Source organism: Mirounga angustirostris, unplaced genomic scaffold, assembly GCF_029215605.1.
Source record: "Mirounga angustirostris isolate CCGP_5_RB_7025 unplaced genomic scaffold, mMirAng1.0.hap1 SCAF_14, whole genome shotgun sequence".
NCBI classification, from domain to species: domain Eukaryota; kingdom Metazoa; phylum Chordata; class Mammalia; order Carnivora; family Phocidae; genus Mirounga; species Mirounga angustirostris.
This window is the reverse complement of record NW_026991722.1, coordinates 7,499,459-7,522,634: the sequence shown is the minus strand read 5'-3', so window position 1 is coordinate 7,522,634 and position 23,176 is coordinate 7,499,459. Positions and strand designations below refer to the sequence as shown.

The following is a 23,176-nucleotide window of genomic DNA, read 5'->3' as shown; positions in this document are numbered from 1 at the left end:
ATTTAAGCCAGCTCCCTTAACATTTTAAATAATTGGATTTGTGAACATTTTCATATTTAACTTAATAGAGATGTATTGAACACAGTTAAAAAGGTGCTTAGAAATGCTCATGTAAAAATTTGTTCTCTGCAGGTTAAATTTCTAAGTCTGCATATTTTTATTTCCCCTGAATCAGATTCTTTAGAATTGGACATGCTTTAGAGATCAGCCTCTTTATTTTATGTGGGAAACAGACTCACCAAGGAGAGATTCACTCAGTGTCACACAGCAAACTAGTGCTACCCTATATTTTTGTGTCAGTAGCCTACAAAGTGGGAGAGAATCAGTTGAAAATTTATTAGAGCTTTTGCTGTAATTATAAATTTATTCTTTTTTTTAAGATTTTATTTATTTACTTATTAGAGCGAGAGCTTGGGCGAGGCGGGGAGAGGGAGAAGCAGGCTCCCCGCTGAGCAGGGAGCCCAATGTGGGACTGGATCCCAGGACCCTGGATCATGGTCTGAGCCGAAGGCAGGTGTTTAACCAACTGAACCACTCCCGTGCCCCTAAATTTATTCTTAATTCATTAAATTTTAAATTACTTGGCAACTTTAAGTCCATTTTTCTTAACTTGGTTATCTTTAAATTTCTTTATCTACCTTTGTAACCATGCAAATAGTCACATTACTTTTTATTTATTCATTTTTTAAAGGTTTTATCTATTTATTTGACAGAGAGAGACATAACGAGAGAGGGAACACAAGCAGGGGGAGTGGGAGAGGGAGAAGCAGGCTTCCCGCGGAGCAGGGAACCCGATGCGGGGTTCTATCCCAGGACCCTGGGATCATGACCTGAGCCGAAGGCAGACGCTTAACGACTGAGCCACCCAGGTGCCCCTCACACTACTTTTTAAAAATAAAGCTTATTGTGTAAGATCTGAAGGCCCTAAAAGAAGTCAAAGTGATTCTATTACATTGACTATTTTCCATTTATTTTTATTTGCATGTAGTTGTCAAAAACTGGAAGGGGTAGGAGGTCGCACCCTCTGCTCAAGCTGTTGCCTTAGCCTGGCAGTTTCCTGGTTGCTGCCAGAAGACATGAGGCTCCTGGGTCAGAGATAAAGGACTTCATTACTCAGGGCACTGTCAGCATTTGTGCCAGTTCCCCGAACACACTTCGTGTTGAGAAGACAACATAGGGGCCAGAGGAGAAAGCAGGGAGACAGATTAGGAGGCAGTTAGGTAACGCGGCCGAGATAGCAAGCACAGTGCGTGGGGCAGTGGTGGCAGCAAGTGGTCGGATTCTGTGTGTACTTTGAAAGTAGTTGAGCCATGACCCTGGACGTGGTAAGTGAGAGAAAGAGGGGAGCCACGGGTGATTGTGGAGGTATTGATCTGAGCAGTTGGAAGAATGGAGTAACCACAGACCTAAGTGGGAAAGGCTGAGAGTGGAGTAGGTGTGGGGCTGGGATGGGAAAGATCCAGAGCTTAGTGCTGAACGTGTGTGGTCTCGGACATCCCTAACACAGTGAATGGCGGTGTCAAGAAGGGAGTTGACTGAAACTAGGCCAATTAAAGATGTGGATTTGGGAGTGGAGGACCCATCAGTGCTATTTCAGGCATGAGAGTGAGTGAAGTCACTGGGGCGTGGGTGTAGATGCAGAAAGAGTGACCCATCGTGAGTGCTGGGGTATCCAGCGTGACGAGATCGGAGGCACAGTAGTCTGAGAATGATGGATCAGCTGTGTCGGGTGCTGTGGACAGAGCATCTCAGGTAAGAACTGAGCATTGATGCTGGATCTGCAGTGGGGACATCATTGGTGACCTTGACCAGAGCAGTTTCTGTTTGATGGGATAGAGAAGGTCTCTGATGTGGGTAGAGGGAAAACGGGAGAAAAGGATTAGTAGGCCTCCAGTATGTATGTTTTTCCCAAGGTGTTTTGTTGCAAAGGGGATTAAAGAGATGGAACCATAGTTGGCGGGGAAGATAGGGTAAAGACAAGTTTGTATATATGAGAAGTGATGTTTTTAGGAGCAATCCAGTACAGAGGGGAACTTGTTGGGATGGGAGGGCCTTTAGAGAGGTGCATGGATCGGTAAAGTAACAGGATGGTTTTGTCCGAAGTTTTCTTCTCATGTCCTAATTATCTCAGTGAAATAGGAAGCTGGGCCATCAGCTGAGATTAAAGATGGGGGGAGTAAGTGTTACAGGTGCGAAGAAAGATGTGGGTTGGTTGACAAGGAATGGGAGAGACTGAATGGATCAGGGAAATGTAGTTGGATTTCCAGGCAGCATTAAGGTTCCAGCAGAGGTTCATGGTCATGACGTTAAGTGAGACCAGGCAGAGTGGTTACATGTTTCTCCAGCCACATTTTCCTGTAAGGGTGCAGGCATGGCGTGGGCAGAGTTGAACTGAAGCAGTGTTGTCGTTTTGCCAAGAGAGTGTTTCAGAGCAAAGTGGGAAAGGGAATTGAGGGTACATGCTAGGGAAGGATTATGACTGAGTGTGGAATGTAAACTGAGTAAGGAGTTAAGAGGATCACTGAAAAGCTGGTGAGTTTATTCTTTTAGAGTTAATATTTACATATTAAGTCTGTATTAATTAACTCTATATTGATATAATACTCACTTAGACTGAATATTTCAGGTCAGACCTGACTGTATATACATAAATCAAAATTAAATGTCACATTGGCAAAAACTTGTTTTGGGTGGGATGAAGAGAAAGAGAAGGCTGCCTAGGTTCTCATTAAAAAAATACAATATCCTGGGGCGCCTGGGTGGCTCAGTCGTTAAGCGTCTGCCTTCGGCTCAGGTCATGATCCCAGGGTCCTGGGATCGAGTCCCGCATCGGGCTCCTTGCTCAGCGGGAAGCCTGCTTCTTCCTCTCCCACTCCCCCTGCTTGTGTCTCTCTCTCTGTCAAAAAATAAATAAAATCTTTAAAAAAAAAATACAATATCCTTATCTATTGATAGATATTTTTGTTCAGTCGTGGTAAAACCAAAAGCCAAGAAAAGGCCTTGTATTTTGCTTTAACTTGAGGGATTTACTCAGCCATTCCCTTTAGAAAAGTAACTTAAGAACAAACAAACTCACAGACCTTTTTCTTATAAAAACGCCATATTTATAGAATATTTAGAAAATAAAGTATTGAGAACAGTATTTACGGAGCATTCTGTGGTCCAGATGGCAGTGCTGCTGTATTTCTTTCTGGTCTGGTGTCCCTCCCTATTCTTTCTACATAATCGAGACCACACTGTACATATGATTTTGTTTCCTGTGTTTTTGCACTTAACAAATGAACAATATGAACTTTTCCCTCATGTTATTTATAACCCTGTATAAATATCAATTTTAGTGGTTCCCTAAAGTTCCATTGTGTAGATGTGCTAGAATTTTGTTTACAGTTCTCAGTCTGTTGGAAATTAGAATGTTTCTGATTCTTAAAATCTATTTTTTGTCATATGTAATAATGCAGGGGACATTGTTATGCTTTGGTTTCATGTTATTTGAGTTTTTAAAAACAGCATTATTGGGTCAGAGAGTATGAATATTTTTTTAAGAGTTGCATAGAACCAAGTTTTGTGAACAGTTGCATAGAACTAAGCTTTTTTTTTTTAACAACTATATTAAGACATTTTCAAGTAATGAATATCATCATTTAGAAAAATCTTTGCTAATTTGAGTTGTGCAAAGTCATTTCTATTTTAATTTTGTTTCTTTGATTCTTATCAGGGTCAGTATTTTTTTTAGGTTTACTTATTTATTTTAGAGAGAGGGTGAGAGGGAGAGAAGAGTGCTCCAGTGAGTCAGGGGAGGGGCAGAGGGCGAGAATCTTTGAGGCAGACTCCCCACTGAGCTGGAGAGCCTCATGCAGGACTAGATCTTCTGGCCCATGGATTTTCTGGCCCATGAGATCATGACCTGAACTTAAACCAAAACCAAGAGTTGAAGGCTTAACTGACTGAGCCACCCAGGCGCCTCAGGGTCAGTATTTTTTGGTGAATGTGTTGAACCAGTTGGTTGTCCATGTGGAAGAATGTAAGATAATCCTTACCTTATATAAATCAATACTAGGTTAATCAAGGACTTACACATGAAAAGCAAAACTTCAATACTTTTATAGGAAATACGGAAGAGTATGTGACTTCAGTATCGGCAGGATTTCTTAAGACAACAAAAGGAGCAAACAATAAAAGAAGACTGACAAAGTCAACTAAGATAAAATGAGAAACTTCCTCAAGGTGCCACACAAAGAATAAAGTCAGTATACAAGTACTCTACAGCTGTAGGAAAAAGAAAGTAGATGATCCATATGAACTGATATGCACTGATTTCTAGGAGTCTAAAATGTACCTGCTCTATCTTAAATCTTTTTGTTCTATATATTTAGCCACGCATTTTAACATTTTTCTCACAGTAAGGAAAGCAGAGAAATGTTTAAAAGTCAGGTGGTTCTGCATTTCCACCAGCAACATAGGAAAGTTCTAGTTTCTCTACGTACTTGTTAACACTAGGTCTGGTCATTCAGATGGGTGTGTAGTGGTGTATCATTGTGGCTTTAATTTATATTTTCTTTTTTTTAAAGATTTTATTTATTTATTTATTTGGCAGAGAGAGACATAGCGGGATAGGGAACACAAGCAGGGGGAGTGGGAGAGGGAGAAGCAGGCTTCCTGCTGAGCAGGGAGCCTTATGCGGGGCTCGATCCCAGGATCCTGGGATCATGACCTGAGTCGAAGGCAGGCACTTAATGACTTAGACACCCAGGTGCCCCTAATTTATATTTTTTTAATGACCAGTAATATTAAGCACCTTTTCATGTGCTTGTTAGCCATTTGCACGTCTTCTGTCGTCTTTGGTAAAAGATCTACCCATGTCCTTTGCCCATTTAAAAAAATTAGGTTGTCTTAATTCAGTTGTAAGAGTTTTTTATTTGTTCTGCTTAAAGGTGTTATATCAGATATGTGATATACAAATATTTTTTCCTAGTCTGTGACTTGTTCTCTCTTGACGTGTTTTGGAGCATAAAGTTTGTAATTTTAATGAAGTCCTAAAGTTGGGTGGTTTTCACAAATAAGTTCCTCAGTTCTTGCATGCAGTTAGTTTATCTCCAAAGTGCTGAAATGGTTGCTTTCTACATTTTGACCCAACTTTATGGTTACCTTTTGCAGAGAGGATTTATCAACCTTCTCGGGTCACCGTGCCAGAAGTGAGTTCCCCTGGGTAGATACTTGTTTGATATCTATTTTTAAATGACAAAACTGAGGCATGGATGTGCACAGTCATTCGGAAATGCTGGCTTGATTTGAACTCAGGTAGCGTGGTTCCAGGATCTGTGATCTTAGTCACTAGGCTCTGCTTTCCCATTCTAATACAGTCAGAAAAGGTGGTAGATTCTAGATCATGCACCACGGGTCAGCACTTGTGTCTGTTACTTGGCCCCTTCCCTTGTGACTTTGGGCAGACTGTTAAACTTTCTTTTTTTTTTTTAAAGATTTTATTTATTTATTTATTTTAGAGAGAGAAAGAGAAAGAGCATGCACTTGAGTGGGGAAGGGAGAGGGAGAGGGAAAGGATCTCAAGCCGACTCTGCCCTGAGCACAGAGCCTGATGTGGGGCTCGAACTCAGGATCCTGAGATCATGACCTGAGCCGAAACCAAGAGTCAGACACTTAACCAGCTGAGCCACCCAGGTGTCCCAGATTGTTAAACTTTCTAAGGTTTGGCTTCCTCTTCTATTAAATGGAGATAAAGATATAAAGATAGTACCTTCCAATAGAGTTCTTATGAGGATTAAGAAGATTAATGTACATTTTTCAGGATGTAGTCACCTCTCAGCAGTAGTTGTGCTGGTGTTGGTAATAGAAGTCGTATGGGGGGCAGAGGTAGTAACAGTGGTGGCAGGACCCCTCCTTCTTCCTCCTGGGTATCTCTCCTCTGGGGATAGCATCCAAACTCTGTGCCTTTGCAGCCCTTCCCTCAGTCTTCTGCAAATGTCTGCTTGCTTATAGCCTGTACTGGAATCTACGGTCCTTGAGGGTAAGGTCTTTTTCATCTCTGCGCAGGGCTGGAAGCATCTCCTCCTACTTTTCAAGGAAGTGCAGTGTCTTACCAGTGTCAGGACAAGGATGTCACCTGGAATGATAAATAAGGCAGGAGAGGGGGGCACAGAGTGGTTAAGGAAACCTAGAGAAATCACAGTGAATGATAAGAAGCACTTGCTATATAGGGCAAACCCTAGGGAGCCCAGGTTGTCGAGGTCAGGGATTTGGGTTGCATAAGGTGTTCGTTCCTGGTGCACGTAAGGAACAGAGCCAGCAGAAGAGTCCCCCTCGTGAACAGGGAAGCAGAAGACTGAAGCATGAGAGTAGGTGCCTGGGATGGCACAGGGCATAAAGGGGAGAAGTTTGCATCCTGAGAGGATGCGAGGGAGAATGGGGAACAGTTGGGGAAGGTGTAAGGAGAGATGGATTTAGGAAAACTTGTTGAGACCTTTGACCCTGAGGGTATCAGAGTCCTGCTTTTCTGGATAAGAGGTGACCGAAACACACAAATACGTATTTTACCTAGACTGCGTGTTTTCTTCTCTCGGGGTGCAGTGGGGTGGTTGTTTTGTAGTAAAGTGAAATGTGCTCACTGGTTACAGAAAGATCTAATAACAGGATTCCCCCACTATCTGAAAGCCGGGTGTTCCCGTGAAACCTTTTATGAGCCAAAATGGTATGTAAAATGAAGAAGCAGTTATCATTAATTTATATGGGAAATGTTTTGAGCATTTCCAGACTCCCCAAAATAACCTATTTTAGGCTTTTCTGATACCTTAAAACACATCTTGCCAACGGATGCATAGAACAAACCAAGAGAAAGCACGTATGCTCACAGACACAGTTCAAAGCTCTGGGGGCCGGAGGCTGAGATGCTGAGTGCAGTTCCCGGGGAAGGCGCTGGGGAGCGCCGCGCTCGCTGTTTGAGTGAGTGCGGCCTCCCACCCTGCTCACTGCCAGACAAACACTGAATGCTGTTTCTGCCTTTTGCCTTTTCCATAAAAGCCAGAAATACTCTGTGGATTTCTTTTGATCAGCACAAACAGGTACTGATGTAGGTCTTTTTGTAAAAGTAACATGGCGTAAGGCGCAATTCAAAAAGCAGACAATACCTGTATAGAAAATAGCAGGCTGTTGGGGTTCCTGACTCCTTGTCCTGGTCACTAGAGTTGCAGTCATCGATACTGGATATTCTTTGAGACTTTTACTATATATATGTAGGTATATAAATACGTATACAAATGGGATCATGTTTGCATTTTGTTTTGTAGCTTGCCCTTCACCTTTGTTTGTAGCTTGCCCTTCAATGTATTTGAATCTCTTTATCTGCATAATATTCCCATCGTATTGGTGGATTATAATTTATTAAACTTGGCCACTGATTTTTGTTGTATATTATTCTTGTTTCCTGATATTTAGGTTAACTCTGCATTTTTGCCAAAATAGACTATTCAGTAAATTGTGTAGTGAATAAGTGGGCTCATTCTGTAGAATCAGTTCTTTGATCTTAAGCACACCCTTAATCTCTGCCTCATCTTTCCCATCTATACAGTGGGAATATTACTATTTTGACTACTACTATTAGCTGCAAACACATGCAGCCCTAGTACGTGCTACACGGTGATGTTGTGAGGACACCACATATATTAACACATTTAAACCTCACAACCGACCTGAGTGGTAGCTACCGTTATTTTGAAGATCATACAACTGTTAAATTGTGAACCCAGGAAATACATGAACTCATGCTTTGTGGTTCCAGAGTGCTTCCCACTGTGTTAGACTGCTTTCTGCACAGCATGGGACACACAGGGTTCTAAGGATTAAATGAGATGCTGTATATTCAGAAGGCTTAAACCAAAGCCTGGCATGTATTAGGCTAATGTGTGGCCTATATGTACCAGTACTAGGTAAATGATCAAATAATAGTAGCTTTTAAAATTTTTAATGCTGTAGGGAACATAATTTTCCATATGCATGAGTATATATCCAAAACACAAATTCCTGATCACATAATTACTTCGTTAAAGCATATGTAAATTTAAGTTTTTGATAAATATTTTCAAATAATTCTCCACAAACTGTACCAATTTATACTTCAGCAGTGAGTTATGAGTGCTCAGTTTTTCATACCCTTGCCAACATTGTTAATTGATTTAACTTTTACAAATTCATAGGTGAGCGATATTATCGTTTTGTTTTCCTTTTTAGTGCATTTTTAAAATTGAGATACAACATACCCTACAGTGAGGGGCGCCTGGGTTGCTCAGTCAGTTAAGCATCTGACTCCCTGATTTCGGCTCAAGTCATGATCTCAGGGTCATGAGATTGAGTTTTGTGTTGGGCTCGCACTCAGCGTGGAGTCTGCTTGTCCCTCTCCCTCTACTCCCCACATGTGTGCGTGCCTGTGCTCTCTCTCTCAAATAAATAAATAAAGATCTTTAGAATATACCTATAGTGAAAGTCAGGCTTTATAGTGTACGGTTTGTTGAGTTTTAACAAATATATTCAGTCATGTAACTACTACCACAATCAAGATATAGAACAGTTCCGGGCACCCCGGATTCCTTTTAATTTCTTTGTTATGAGTGAATTGAAAATCTTCTAGGGTGATGATTGGCTACTTGAATTTGTTTTCTCCCTCTCTCGCTTGCTTGGTTTCTCTTGCTTTCTTGCCTTTCTTCCTTCTTTCTTTTCTTCTGTTATTCTTTTTGTGTGAACTGTTCTTTTGTATATTGTGCCCATTTGCTTATAGGATTGTGTGCCTTTCTCATACTGATTTCTAAGAGCACAGTCTGTGTTACAGAAATTAATCCTTTGTCATGTGTTTGCAGTTTTCTCCAGTTTATCTTTTGGCTTTAGTTATGCCATTCTTTTGGCTATCCAGAAATTTATAAATTTTGCATTGTTAGATTGTCATTCTTTTCCTCTGTGGCTTCACGGTTTTATGTTATGTATAGAAAAGCTTTCTGCAGTGTGAAGATTTTTTAAAGATTTTTCTCCAACTTTTATTTTTTTTATGTTTGCATATTTGATCCTTCTGCACAGTATTTTTATATAAGAAAGTAAAAGCTTTGCTTTCTCCACCACTCCCAAATGGTTATCCAACCCTCTCATCATCATTTCTTGAGTAACCTTTTTTTTTCCCCTCCAGTTTTAAGCTATATGTTTTAATATCCTATGCAGCTCATTCTCCCTCAGTTGTCCTTTAGGTTTTTTCTTACTCTTTTCCTTGTTTATATGTCCAAGTTAATTTCAGTGTAATTTTATCTGGTTTCTTGCAAATATCATTGATGTTTTCTTGGGATCTTGAGTAATGTTTTGACAGGATTTAATTGTTTTATCTAAGAATAAGATGTGTCTTTTTATATATTTAAATCTGTTATGATCCTCTGAGGAGTTTTAAAGTTTTTCATATAGCTGTGGACATTTTATAAAGATTAATTTCATCTGGGGCACCTGGGTGGCTCAGTCCGTTAAGTGCCTGCCTTTGACTCAGGTCATGATCCCAGAGTCCTGGGATCAAGCACCAGTTGGGGCTCCTTGCTCAGTGGTAAGCTTGCTTCTCCCTCTGCCTGCCGCTCCCCCTGCCTGTGCTCTCTCCGCCCCACCGCCCCCCCCGTTCAAATAAATAAGATCTTTAAAAAAAAATTTTCATCATTTTTGAAACTATTATAAATTGAATCTAGTCTTTTATTATATTTGCCTACCAGCTTTTAAAAAATAATTACTAGTGATTTTTACATATAAATTTTGTAAGCAGTCACTAGGTGAATTTTTTTTTGTTTTTTTGTTTTTCCCCTAATAGTTGTTCAGCTGCATCTGTTGTATTCTAGGTACTCCCTCATGTCATCTGTAAATAATGACAATTTGTCTCCTCTTTTCCAATATTTATACTTACTTCTTACTCTTGTCTAATTAATTAGCTACTATGTTGAAAATAATGCTAATTAATACTTGATAATTGGCATCTTTGTTGCTGGCTTTCAACATTTCTTTATTATTCATATGACTTAATTTTGTTATATATGGCATGTTAAATGTCCATCTACTTCTATTTTACAGTTTTTTTTTTTAAAGATTTTATTTATTTATTCGACAGAGAGAGTGAGAGAGTACAAGCAGGGAGGAGTAGTAGAGGGAGAGAGAGAAGCAGGCCTCCCGCCGAGTAGGGAGCCCATCGCTGGGCTCGATCCCAAGACCCTGAGATCATGACCTGAGCCGAAGGCAGACACTCAACCGTATCTGAGCCACCCAGGCGCCCCTATTTTACAGGTTTTTTTGAGGGGGTTAGGGTTAGGACTGATGTTAGTATTTTTTCTGATTTTTTTGTGTGTGTGTGTGTGATTTATAGCTGTGGTCATATGATTTTGCTCCTTTGCTTTATGGTAAATTATAATAAATTTACAAATAATCAACTGTGCTGGCAATCCTGGGATGTACCTAGTTGAATTGTTTCTTACCTAGTTGAATTGTTTCCCCTCACCACTCTGGTGTTTACTGATATTTAAGATTTGTATTTCAGTATTCGTAAGTGAGATCAGGGGGGTTTTTTTTGTTTTGTTTTGTTTTGTTTTTAATGTGTTGTCTTTGCCCACTGGTGGTATCAGTGTTCTTTGGCTTCAGAAATAAATTTGGGAGGTTTCTTTTTCTATGTCCTGAAGTAGTTTAGTGAGTATTGTATTTCATGTTTTTAGTGACTTGTCCCTTTTTCTCCCTGAAGGAAGAGAGGGCCATGGTAGTTCTTTGAGAACTTTCTCAAGTTCTTTGACAACTTTTAGTCTCTTTTGGATTCCTGCCTCTTGTGAGGCAAATTTTGGTAATATATTTTTGCCATAAAATTACCCATTTCATCTAAATTTCAAATTTTTATTGAGTTTCAAAGTACCTCACATATTTTGATTTCTTGTGGATCTATAGTTACTTCATTTCTAGTTCATACAAATACAGTTTTCCTTTTTTCTTGATTATGACAGCCAGTTGTTCATCAGTTAAGTTTTTTGTGGTTTGACCAAAGAATCAACTCTTATAATGCTTACTACTGCTATTTTTTTATTTTCTGATTCGTTAATTTATGTTTTCATCTTTTTGGGGGTGTTCTCATTGCTGACTTCCGGAATTGAATGCATACTTTGTTTCTTTTAATTCCTTACTATTTATTTTTATTTATTTATGTTTAAATTCCTTACTGTTTAGTTTTGTAAACCTTTAAGGTTTTGAAGTTTTCTGGGAGCACAGTTACAGGGTCTTGCAGAATCGCATAGTTTTTGATCGGTCGCATTTCCATTATGTTAGTTTATGAAGAGTATACCATTTTTGTTCTCTTTGAGATTTCCTCTTTGATCCAAGGGGATCATCCAAGAGGATGTTTGGTAATTTTTATTTTCTGTTTTCCTTTTCAGTTTTTATTGTCTTGTGGTCATTTGAGGAGATATTCCTTTTTTTTTTTTTTTTTTTTAGAGGTGGGGGAGGGACAGAGGGAGAGAGAGAGAGAATCCCAAGCAGGCTCCTCACCCAGAGGAGCCCAATGCGGGGCTCAGTCTCATCATCCTAAGATCAGGACCTAAGCTGAAACGAAGAGTCCGACGCCTAACTGACTGAGCCACCCAGGTGCCCCTAATGAGATATTTCTGATTTTTCGATTTACTGGTATTTTCATTGTGGCCTAATATATTGTCACATTTGGTAACTATACCATGAGCTCTTGAAAAGCAGATGTATTTTCACTTTTTAGAGTACAGAATCCATATATTTAATAGATAAAGTAATTATGTAATTTAAATCCGCTATATTCTTCATTTTCATTTATTTTCTTGGGCTGAAAGATATTTTAATGTTCCATTTTATGTGTAAAGATTTTTTTAAGATTGATTTATTTTAGAGAGAGAAAGAGAGGGAGAGGAGAGAGCATGAGTGGGAGAAGCAGAGGGAGAGAAAGAATTTCAAGGAACTCTGTGCTTAGTGTGGAGCCTGTCTTGGGGCGGCTCAATCTCATGACCCTGAGATCATGACCTCAGCCGAAACCAAGAGTTGAACGCTTAACCTAAGACTGTGCCATCCAGGCATCCCTGCATGGAAAGATTTTTGCCATTTTTATTTTCTTTGTGGATTATACCTTATGTAATGTGCCCTTTTTTATTTGCATGACCATTTTTCTTGAATGTATCACTGTCTTGTTACAGTTTCTTTCTTATTAAGTAAGCACATTCCTTTTTTCATTCTTTTCTGTTAGAGGATTTTTCCTGAAGCAATTAAGGTTGGTATTTGTTAGTTAATTGAAAAACTTTACGTAAGTGTGGACTCAGTATTTTTTTTTTTTTTTTGGACTCATGTATTTTTAAACATCTCATTTTTAATTGAAACAAGTAAATATGCACTCTTTCATTAATTTCCATATGTAGGACCAGAGTCTTTTCTTTAAATATCTATTGCCTGAATTCTATCAGTCTGAATTATGTAAAGGATGTCCTTAAATAATATATTATATGTGATTTCCAATTTGGCACTCTTTTAAGTAGAAGTTAATCATATTTACAAAGCAATCTTTGTACAAAGGCCTACATTTTTTTAAAGTACTGTTTTCCTAGACTTTGAGTGGTTTTGTTTACACTTAATTCCACAGAAAATTTTTTTAGCCATTTGCATTTATTTAGTGTTTGCAAATCAATTATTTTTGTAGGAAGAACTTAAAAAAATATTTATTTGTTTGCATGCTTAAAACATGCAGTGAATTTAAATTCAGAAAAATTTGGATGAGCATCAGTCATACCCAGGACGTATTTTATGTAATGGGGATCTAGCCAGTGACAAAGACTGATAACATTCCTGATCTCAAGTAGAATTCAAGTAAATATGATTCACTAGATAGAGTAGGATAATCGCAGGAATGCTGAAGAAAAGGATAGTTCGATAGTGGCTAATAGAGATTTTACAGTGTTTTGAAGTATTCTGAGACCATTGGTTTTAGTGTGTTTCATATGTGACGGGATTTTTAAAACCAGACCTGAAAATCTTTTTTCTAATAGTTGAGTTTATCCGAGTCATTTTTATTTATTTATTTATTTTAAAGATTTTATTTATTTATTTGAGAGAGCGAGAATGAGAGAGAGTACATGAGAGGGGGGAGGGTCAGAGGGAGAAGCAGGCTCCCCGCTGAGCAGGGAGCCCGATGCGGGACTCGATCCCGGGACTCCAGGATCATGACCTGAGCTGAAGGCAGTTGCTTAACCAACTGAGCCACCCAGGCGCCCCCGAGTCATATTTATTGGCATAACAAACATTGGGACCTAAATTCTGTCCTAGTTCATGTAATATTGACCATTGCCCTTATTTTTTTGGTATTATATCATCTACTTTCCCTCCTCTCTCTTCCCTTTCTGGAAGGATTTTATTATCTGTTCTTTATTTTTCCTTTTTTATAAAGTTAATGGCAAGTAGTGTTCTGGCAGATTCAGGAACAATGGAGTAGAATCCAGGGAACTGAAATGGAAGGGCATGAACCGTGGCTTGCTAAGAAACTGGCAGTCTTCAGGGCAGAGAGACAATAGTGAAACTCCTTACCTTGCTAACTTCTTCTGTGGATGCCTTGCTTACCTTAAAGTCTTTCTCTTTGTTCTTTCAAACTGTCTTCACAGATAGTTTAAGCTGGTAGTTCTAAGTAGGGTCTGTGGATCCCCTTTGATGATGAGGCTAGAACATAATTTGCCGTTCTCTGAGGGTGCAGAAGCAATGGTGGATAAAATTGGTGGTGCCCTCCCCCAGCCACCGCCATGGCAGCAGCTGTGATGGTTTGAATTTTCATAGCAGTCTCTGTTCACCTCTAAGCACTTGTAGTAAAAAGAAAATCACAGTTACGTTTAAGAATGTCACTGAGGAAGCTGTTAAAATTGTTACATTTATTAAATCTTGACCCTGAGTACACGTCTTTTCAAAATCCTTGTGATGAAATGCGTATGTATAGAGCATGCTTTCTACCACAGCCTAATGGAAGAAGGGTGTCTCAGGGGAAGCGCTTGTGCTGTTGCTGGAGATGCTGAAATGTAGCTGCTCTTCATGAAACACCACTTTTACCTCAAAGAACTGTTGACAGGGGCGCCTGGCTGGCTCAGTTGGTAGAGCATGCAACTCTTGATCTTGGGGTCTTGAGTTCAAGCCCCACATTGGGCAAAGAACTTACTTAAAAAAAAACCTAAATAAATTTAACAAATAAAAGAACCATTGACAAACTACAGCTTTTCAGCTTCTGGTTTTCAGTAGATACAGTCTCATAAATTCACTGACAGTATTGGTGTCAATGATGAATCCAGGCTTTCAAGCAAAAATTAGAATTGTGGAAAACTTGTGTCTCCCACTGTTAGTTTACTGCTTCCCAGTGCTTAGACTTTCCTGATGGGATCAGTCAGTAGTGATATTAACAAATGGGATTTTTTGATATTGTGTAATGAAATCACTAATATATGATATTATAAAATCATACATACCTGGAAGATTGATTCAAAATGCAAGGTTAGACCAATGGATTTGAATGCAATAGAGTAAAGAAGTTATCTAAAGGGTTTCAGATTTCCCAGTGCAACTAACTTGTTAAGAAACTATCACTTGTTGATTTTTGGTATAATATCACAGGAAAGAATATCCACGGTTATATGAAAAGATTATTAAAGAAAATATTTCTCCCTTTCCCAGCTATATATCTGTAGGAGGTTGGATTTTCTCATTATACTTTAACTGAAAAAACATATTGTAACAGATTGAATGCAGATGGAAACATGAGAGTTCAGCTGTCTTTAGTCAGAAAAATGATTTACAGTAAAGTAAAACCATGCCACTTGTCTCACTGAATTTTTATTGTTTGGGTAAATATATTTATTTTTCAGGAAAATGTTATTTATGTTAACATGTAATGAGTATATTGTCATGGAAAATGAATAAATAGGGGCGCCTGGGTGGCTCAGGTGTTGAGCGTCTGCCTTCAGCTCAGGTTATGATCCCAGGGTCCTGGGATCGAACCCCGCATCGGGCTCCCTGCTCCGCGGGAAGCCTGCTTCTCCCTCTCCCACTCCCCCTGCTTGTGTTCCCTCTCTCGCGGTCTCTCTGTCAAATAAATAAAATCCTAAAAAAAAAAAAAGAATAAATATTTTAAAGTCTCAGTTTTAATTTCTAGCAGCGTAAGTTTCAGTAGATAAAACCCACATAGACAGAGCTTTTGGTGGTCTTAAGTAATTTGTAAGAGGATGAAGAGGTCCCCAGGCCAGAAAGTTGGGAACCGCTGATTTAGCAGCAGGATGACTGCATGCCATCCCGTGACAGGGGAAGAAGTGAAGCTTTGGTGTAGCAACCACGTTCAGATTCCACATCTGCGCTCTCCTCGCGACAAATAACTTTGTTGGGCAGGTTTTAATTTCTCTGAGACCTGGTTTCCTCCCTTGTAAACTGGCAATAATAAAGCTGTTTGACTTGTTGAATGTTAAGTAGTTGATGTTGTATTTTGGATGTTTTTATTCGGTGTTTTAATGTCAGGCATGACTATCTCCAATCATTCCTTAAAAAAGAGGCTGGGAAATTGTTTGAAGATGTTATCTTCTGCCCATATGAATAAAGTATTCATGTCTAAAACCTTTTGCCTTGTACCCTTATACACATTTTCAAGTATATGTGTAAACTTAAAATTTTACAATTAGGAAAGCGGTAAAACTAATTCAGAACATTTACTTAGGCATGATGAGACAGATGGTAATCCTATAAAAAGATGACATATATTTTTGGAAGTGCAAACAGAAAAACAGATACTCTTAAAGCTTCCAGAGTGATCTTTGCCTAGAAGATGAAGGGAAGAGATAAAAGGCCATATGGCCTAATAGAACTTTTTATAGTTTTTTAATGTCTAGGATTGATTTTTATTTAATGTTAATGTTGAGTTGCATATGGATTGGTAGTTGAAAATGGAATAATTATCAAGTAGATTATTACCAAGTACTTTTGCTCTGGTTGTCAGTCTCTTTTTTCTACAAATGGGATGCAGTAGTGGGAAGCAGAGCCATTTGAACCCTAAGTTTAGCGAGGTTAATTTAAATGTGAATACATATCCCCCAGAATCAGTTACCAGTTCTGTTGGGGCAGTTGTATACATCATGTTGCCTCTCACCGTGGAGCAGCCTTCTCCTTCATTTCACTGCTGTGTTCACTCGGCACATTTTTATTGAGTGCCTTTTTTGGGCCAGGTATGTACTAGGTGCTGGGGATAAAATGTCCAAAAAAAAAAAATTGACGTGGTCTTTGCTTTCATGTAGAGTGTAGACAGTCTGCTGGGGTGAGAGTCATTAATCACATGGTTAAAACAGACAGATCTGAGTACACATCCCAGATGAAAATTCTAGGCAGGAGAGGTATGCAGTATTCTGAGGTCCTGTAATTGGGGGATTTCACTTAGGAAGAGCAGAATGTGGTTCCTTGAGGAATTGATGGATAAGCTGAGGTATGAAAGAATTAGTTGAGAGGAAAATGAAAAAAAAATTTTCATATCACAGGGGCAGTATGTTAAAAGTTCTGTGTTGAGTGAGAATATGATGAATACGAATGCTTTCAATGTGACTGGAGCAGAAATCAAGTAAAGAACAGCCACACCGTGTTCAGGATTTTATTAACTTTATCGTAAATAATGGCAAATTATGGCTTGAGGTAGGGAGTGTGGGAGGTGAAGGTGGGCAGGGTATCAGATCACCATACCTGATTAGGTTTGCGTGCCTAAGATGGATTTACTCATAGTGAGCACCTCCTACACCACTGGTATGGTCCTAGACTCGGAAGGCATCAGTGGATAATGCGGAGTTAAAATCCCTACTTTTGTGAAGCTTATGTTCTTTAACTCCTGGAGGGGGAGAAAGACAGCATAATAAATGAGAAATGTTATCGCGTGCTAGAAAAAAACACAACGCAGCAAGAGGGTTTGTATGGCAGTTCACATGCCCGGTCAGGGCAGGTCTCTCAGAGAAGGTGACAGCTGAGCAAAGACTTGACGGAAGTGAGGGGGTTAGCTGTGTGGTATTTGCAGAAGCACCAATGCCCTAAATGTCAGCAGGTTGGGGGTATTCTCAGAGCATCAGGTGGAGGAGAGGGCAAGTGTAAGAATGGGAGAGTCGCATTATGGCGGGCCTTACCACTGTAAAGACTTGTGCTTTTTACGGAGGCAAATGGAAGACATTTGGGGTTTTACTCTTCTCGTAGTTTGTCAGTTGGATTCCAGAAAGAGCAGAGTGTCCGTGGATGGATTAGGGTATATTGCCTCCATACAGGCTGCCCCGATCCTCCACTGTACTCTTTCTTATTCAGGCCTGCTTTCCACATCATGTTCTGGAGCTTTCTTCAGCTTCTGTACCTACTTTTCAAAACTTAGCTAATTATGGGTCTCTAAAGCTTAGGCTTACAGTATGTGGCATGTCCTCCCGATGTTTTCCACCCAACCCCAAGATGAATCTGTATGTATTTCTACTGTATTATCTGTGTCTGCACACCTTCATGCACGCACGTACACGTTTCTAGCATAATGACTAGTATATTCATAACTGAGGACCCAGCAGCGTTTGCAGCTCTAAGTGTTTCCTGTCAGAGATCATGTTTAAACCAATTAATAATTTTTAATGAGGTTGAATGTTACTGTCACTAAAACTATCACAAAGTGGGACATTATCAAGAATGACTTGTAAATGGAAATTAGATATTAATAAAACCTTTGCATGCAGTTGATTTATGTTTGACTCTCTCCAGTGTTCATTATGTTGAACCTGAAATTCTCTCAACCCAACCATTGTTGAAAAATTGAAGAGGTGTGTAGTCTACCAGGGAAACTTGGGTAGTCCTCTCCTAGAGCTACAAGTAGTTCCAAGTGATTGTTTAATATCTTACATTTTATGAAGAAACTACTCATCTATTTTTTGGGTAAGGAAATTGGAGACCCCTGGGTTTTGTTTTTGATTTTGTTTTTGCCATCCAAGTTACAGTCCTACTGGGTTTGTATGTGTATGTATGTTGAAGAGGATGATATGTGGGCTCAAAACTGGGAAATGCATATTTTAACTAGAACATGTTGATATTTGAAACCTTTTTATTCTTTTTTAAAAAGATTTCTTTCTTTTTAGAAAGAGCACGTGCACAAACACATAGTGGGGGGAGGGACAGAGAGAGAATCTTAAGCAGACTCCCCGCTGAGCGCTGAGCCTGATGCGGGACTCGATCTCACAACCCTGAGATCATGACCTGAGCCAGAATCAAGAGTCAGGCCCTTAACTGACTGAGCCACCCAGGCACCCTGAAAACCTTTTCATTCTTCTGAACGCGCTTAGACCCAAATACCTTGATGTGCCGTCTTATGTCCCACTCCTCTTCATACCCTACACTTGGGGCACAGCTGGCTTCTGTGTTTGCATCTGCACTTCCCACCTTGGCCCAGAGCTTGCCCTTCCCTCAGTCCAGAAAGTTGTTCTTTCCACCTCAGCCTTCCTTTGCATGACTGGCCTTGGCCTAAATACTGGCTTGTCAGAGAGGCCTTGGAGGGGTCTTCGGTGTTTATGGAATCTAGAGTAGGAACCTCCGGTATTCTCTGCTTGCTTCCTTTTCCTTCATGATATCTATCACAGTTACTAATTATCAAGTCTTCCTTGGTTTACTTGTTCGCTGTCTGTGCTGCCCAGACAGCCTCTCCCAAAATAGTGACCACGGTGATGGCATGAGCCACTGGGCTATGGTACTGCCAGGGGCTGTTCTTCTTTCCACTTAACAGGGTTTTCTCTGAAGACAGACTTTTCTGTGGGTCAAGACTCCTTTGAGTATCTGATGATAGTGATGAAAAGGACAAGGACAAAATGTTTGGTCTGAGTTCAGGGGCTTCTCAGAGCCACTAAGACCTGCTTGTGGATTTTACCCACACCCTAACATCAGGCAGTCAGGGTGCAGCTGGGAAGCTAAGTTAGGAGTCACCATATGCCCTCCCCTGTCTCTTTGTTTACAGTCTAGTCTGACTGACAGCTTTTAATTGTTGGTCATGTTCAGAGTTTACTGCTAACGGATACTGTATCAGACCGTCTCTGTCCAGCCTTGTCCTATCATTTCCTTGACCTTTCTTGGAGCTCACAGGTATCATCTCTTAGTTTTATATCAAACAGCTTAACTTCTCTTGGATCTGATGGAGTATCTTACACGTGGAGGGGGGAAAGACTGTAGAGAGCTTTATGAAAAGTAGCTTACAACAGAAAGGAAGTCTGTAGTACCTACTGTAAGATTCAGATACTTTGTACAACTTTTATTTCCTGATGATAGCATGATTCATATATTGATAATGCCATGAATGCTCTGTTTTTCACCCATGCTCAACTTTCAGAAAGCAAAACATTTTTTATTTTTAGATGTACTTCTGTAACTATGTGGAAGTAAGTAATTAGGGGGGTGGCATTTAGTATTTTTACTTCTTTCTCTTGACTGGTATTTATTTGGTAGAATTTCTTCAGTAGCCTTTACATGCCTGAACACGGAACACATGCCATGTGAAAGTGTGGGAATAGATTCTGTGTGGTAGAACTTGACACTGATTGGCAGGTGTTTTTCCATGTGGCCTTTTTAGATGGAATTGCCAGTCCTGCATCATTTGTAATAACGACTTTTGATTTTGCAGAAGATCAGTTGCTCCATTTTGATAAGAGGAGATTTAGCCAGTTTTGTACAGTGTGATTTCCCTATCCCATCATTCCTATCATTTACTTAATAGTCAAGGAGTACTTATTTGGCATCAAAGAATTTAAGCAGTATATATTAAATATGTAATGGTAGTTCCTGGTTAGGAATATAAAAACGAATGAGGCATGGTCTCTATCTTCAAGCACTACAATCTGGGGAATAAGATATGAATAGAATATGCAAGCAATTCTAGGTCACTATGTGACATACTATTAAATAAGTGCAAGTTGAGTATTTGGAGTTCAGAGAAGGGAGAGAGAACTCCCCTCTGGCTGGGTGATCAGAACAGATTTCAGGAAGAATATTTTTTTAAGGAATTATCTGAAAGGTGGATTAGGAAAAAGAAAGAGAACATTTATCAGGAGGAGGGAATAGCATAAGCAGGCACAGAAGCAGGAAAACAAAAGCCTTTGTTATTAAGATCAAAACTGAGCTAACACTTTACACCATTCTTAGAAAATTAACTGGGCTTGAGCCTATGCGTCAGGCTTTAGGTTGATTTACATTTTTGGGTTTGAGAGACGTTGGAGTGACACTCCAGACAGACCATATAAAAGCCATTCTGGATGTTGATCCATTGACCTAGTTTGTCAAGAATTTGCTGATTTTCCATAATTATTGCAAACAGTACTTTCTTTGCAACATGCCTGTTACTGGGGCTGAACATGTTTGTTTTGTCTCATGTTTGCATCCTTTAGTTTTATGTTTTATAGCTATTGGTAATTAAATTTTCTTAATCTCTGTGTGAACTGATGCCCAGTTCTTTTATGAACAAACTTGGATTCATTATGCTAGTGAGCCAGAAAATTATCACTAACACAGGAGGTTTTATTAGTCCACAGGTCACCATTTCAGCCTGTTAAGACAAATAAATGCAATTTCTACTGCTATGAAGAATTGTACTTAAAAGTTCTCTCTGGGAGCCCTTGGGTGGCTTAGTCATTAGGTATCTGCCTTCGGCTGGGGTCGTGATCCTGGGATCCTGGGATCGAACCCCGCATCCGTCTCCCTGCTCAGTGGGGAGACTGCTTCTCCCTCTCCCTCTGCCTGCAGCTCCCCCTGCTTGCTCTCTCTCTCTCTGTCAAGTAGATAAATAAAATCTTAAAAAAAAAGAAGTTCTCTTTGATTCAATGAAGTTAATAGACCTTTCAGTATACTTAGGTTGTCCTGTTTTTCTTAGCTTCACAAAAGAATTTGACAGATGATCTCAGTCCCTTTGTGGTGTCTTTTGAACTGAAGTTTTATTGTTTTTTTTTTTAAGTTTTTATTTTTTAAAGTAATCTCTACACCCAACATGGGGCTTAAACTTACAACCCCAAGATCAAGAGTCACATGCTCTTCATACTGAGCCAGCCAGGCACCCCTGATTTTATTCTTTATCCTTTTTGTGCCTTGATTAAGACATGTTATTCCTATCTCAGAGTCTTAAAGATACTTTATATTTTGTTCTAACTAAAATGAGATTTTCACAATTAGATTTTAATCTACTTATAAATTTATTTTCACTGCTGGGGTGAGGTATGGCATCCAGTTTTCTCATTTTTCCAGATGTATAACCGGTCGTCTTCATGCGAGGACTGAATTGTGTCCTTTGCCATCGGTTTGCTTTCTGTCACGTGTCAGGTTTCCATGTATGCATGGACCTGCTTCTGTGTGTGATAGTGTTTCTTTATTTGCAAAGATTTCTGCAGATATTTCCATGGCACACACATATGTAGTATTACAGAATTATTTTATGTTACTCTGGAGTAGTATTTAGTTGCAGCAGAATATATAACTTCAAGGCATTTTTAAAAAACTTCATACTGTCATGAAGGACGTGCACATGCAATGTACAGATTTTCATGAAGATACGTATGTCTGCCTTCCTAAAATATTTCTGTAGAAAGGCAAGTTGATATGATAATTAGTATGGAAATGCTAAGTGTGGTAGGTTCTGTGACATCATTGGTTGACGACTCCTGGAGTGGTCACATAGTTGGCGGTGCAGGTTGCCATGGTCAGGGCCCAGGGCTGGCTCATCCACAAGCCCATGGATTGGGCTCATGTGATGGAAACACATTAGGCTGATTTTTACCAGAAAGCCATTTTGTTCATTTTTACTTACTATTTATTATTTCCATGATATGCAGAATATTGGCTCCTTTCTATTGATTTTTTTTCTTGTTGACCTTTTAAAATTTCAACATAATTTTACACATTTTGTTATTCCCGAGTGAACAGCTTATTTTACTTTACTTGCATTTCATATCAGCCTCTTTCTAATGACAGGTCGTAATTCATCTTAATCATACATCAACAAAATCTCAAGTCGGCTGCGTGGCGGTTTTATACTTATGTACCTATAACAGCCACAGTGTGTGGATTGTTATTCTTATCAGAAGAGATTCCATATTGGAATCTCTCTTTGGCTACAAAACCTATACTGTCTACTCAAAAGGAGTGACTTGCCAACAGAAGTGTGTTGTCATTATATTCTCCATTTCATGTTTATGAATGGCCATATTTTCGTCAAACAAATTAAAATTGTTAATAACTTAAATATTACATGCTTATGCTTAGGTGGAAGATAATGGTACTTGGATAGTGAGTTCACCTAATATACAACGTAATATGTTTAACTTAATGTGTTTAAAAGTAACTGGCACTCCAAGTACTTACATGCATTTTATTTTTTACAACTTGCTCGAAAACATGGTACATGACAGTGAGACTTTTTAAAATTCCTTTTTCCTTTATGGAGATGCTATTGCTGATCCCCTGATAGATTGTCTGATGTGAGTGGTTTTTATTAAAAATGATTCATGCAGATTTTATGTGCACAGTAACCAAATCCTGTCTATCTGTAAAGTAAATGTTTGTAAGATATCTCTCCCCTCAGTTCCCACCGTGTTATCATCAGTATATTACTAATTGGTTTGTCTTATAATTTATCCATTCATACATTTCTCTGTGCTACTCGATTATGAGACCATGAACGGTTTATTAATCTGTATATGACCGTACAGTGCTGGGTACGTAGCGGGGACTTAGGAAATGCATAGTGAATTCGTGAGTGTCATCAAGCTTAGAGGTATAGTCTTTTGCCAAGAAACAGAGTGGTGCTAAACTGATGGGTGGGGAGATTAGAAGCTTGCTCTTAGTTTTATTAGCATTTTGCTCAACTCAAGCTAATCATCCTGTTAGGGCATTATACTTTGATGGTTGTAGAAACTGCAGAGCTTGGACAGAGAGGAAATAAAACATTATGTGTAGTTTAAACAGAAGATCTTTGCAAAGCAGTTACAACTGTTATCAGTATTACTTCTGGGACCAAAATTTTTCCCTGTAAGATGACATTCAGAAAGTCTTTGCAGAATTAAAATCCTATCTTTTCAATGGTGGAATGTTGTACAAGATAGTTTAGAAAATACATTCTTAGATC

General features: G+C 39.2%; 1 protein-coding gene across 7 annotated transcripts in view; it reads left to right on the top strand.

The window, feature by feature from the left end:
- Positions 1-23,176, top strand: part of SOCS6 (suppressor of cytokine signaling 6) — a 99,530-nt gene that overhangs the window by 8,254 nt on the left and 68,100 nt on the right. The window lies entirely within an intron of this gene.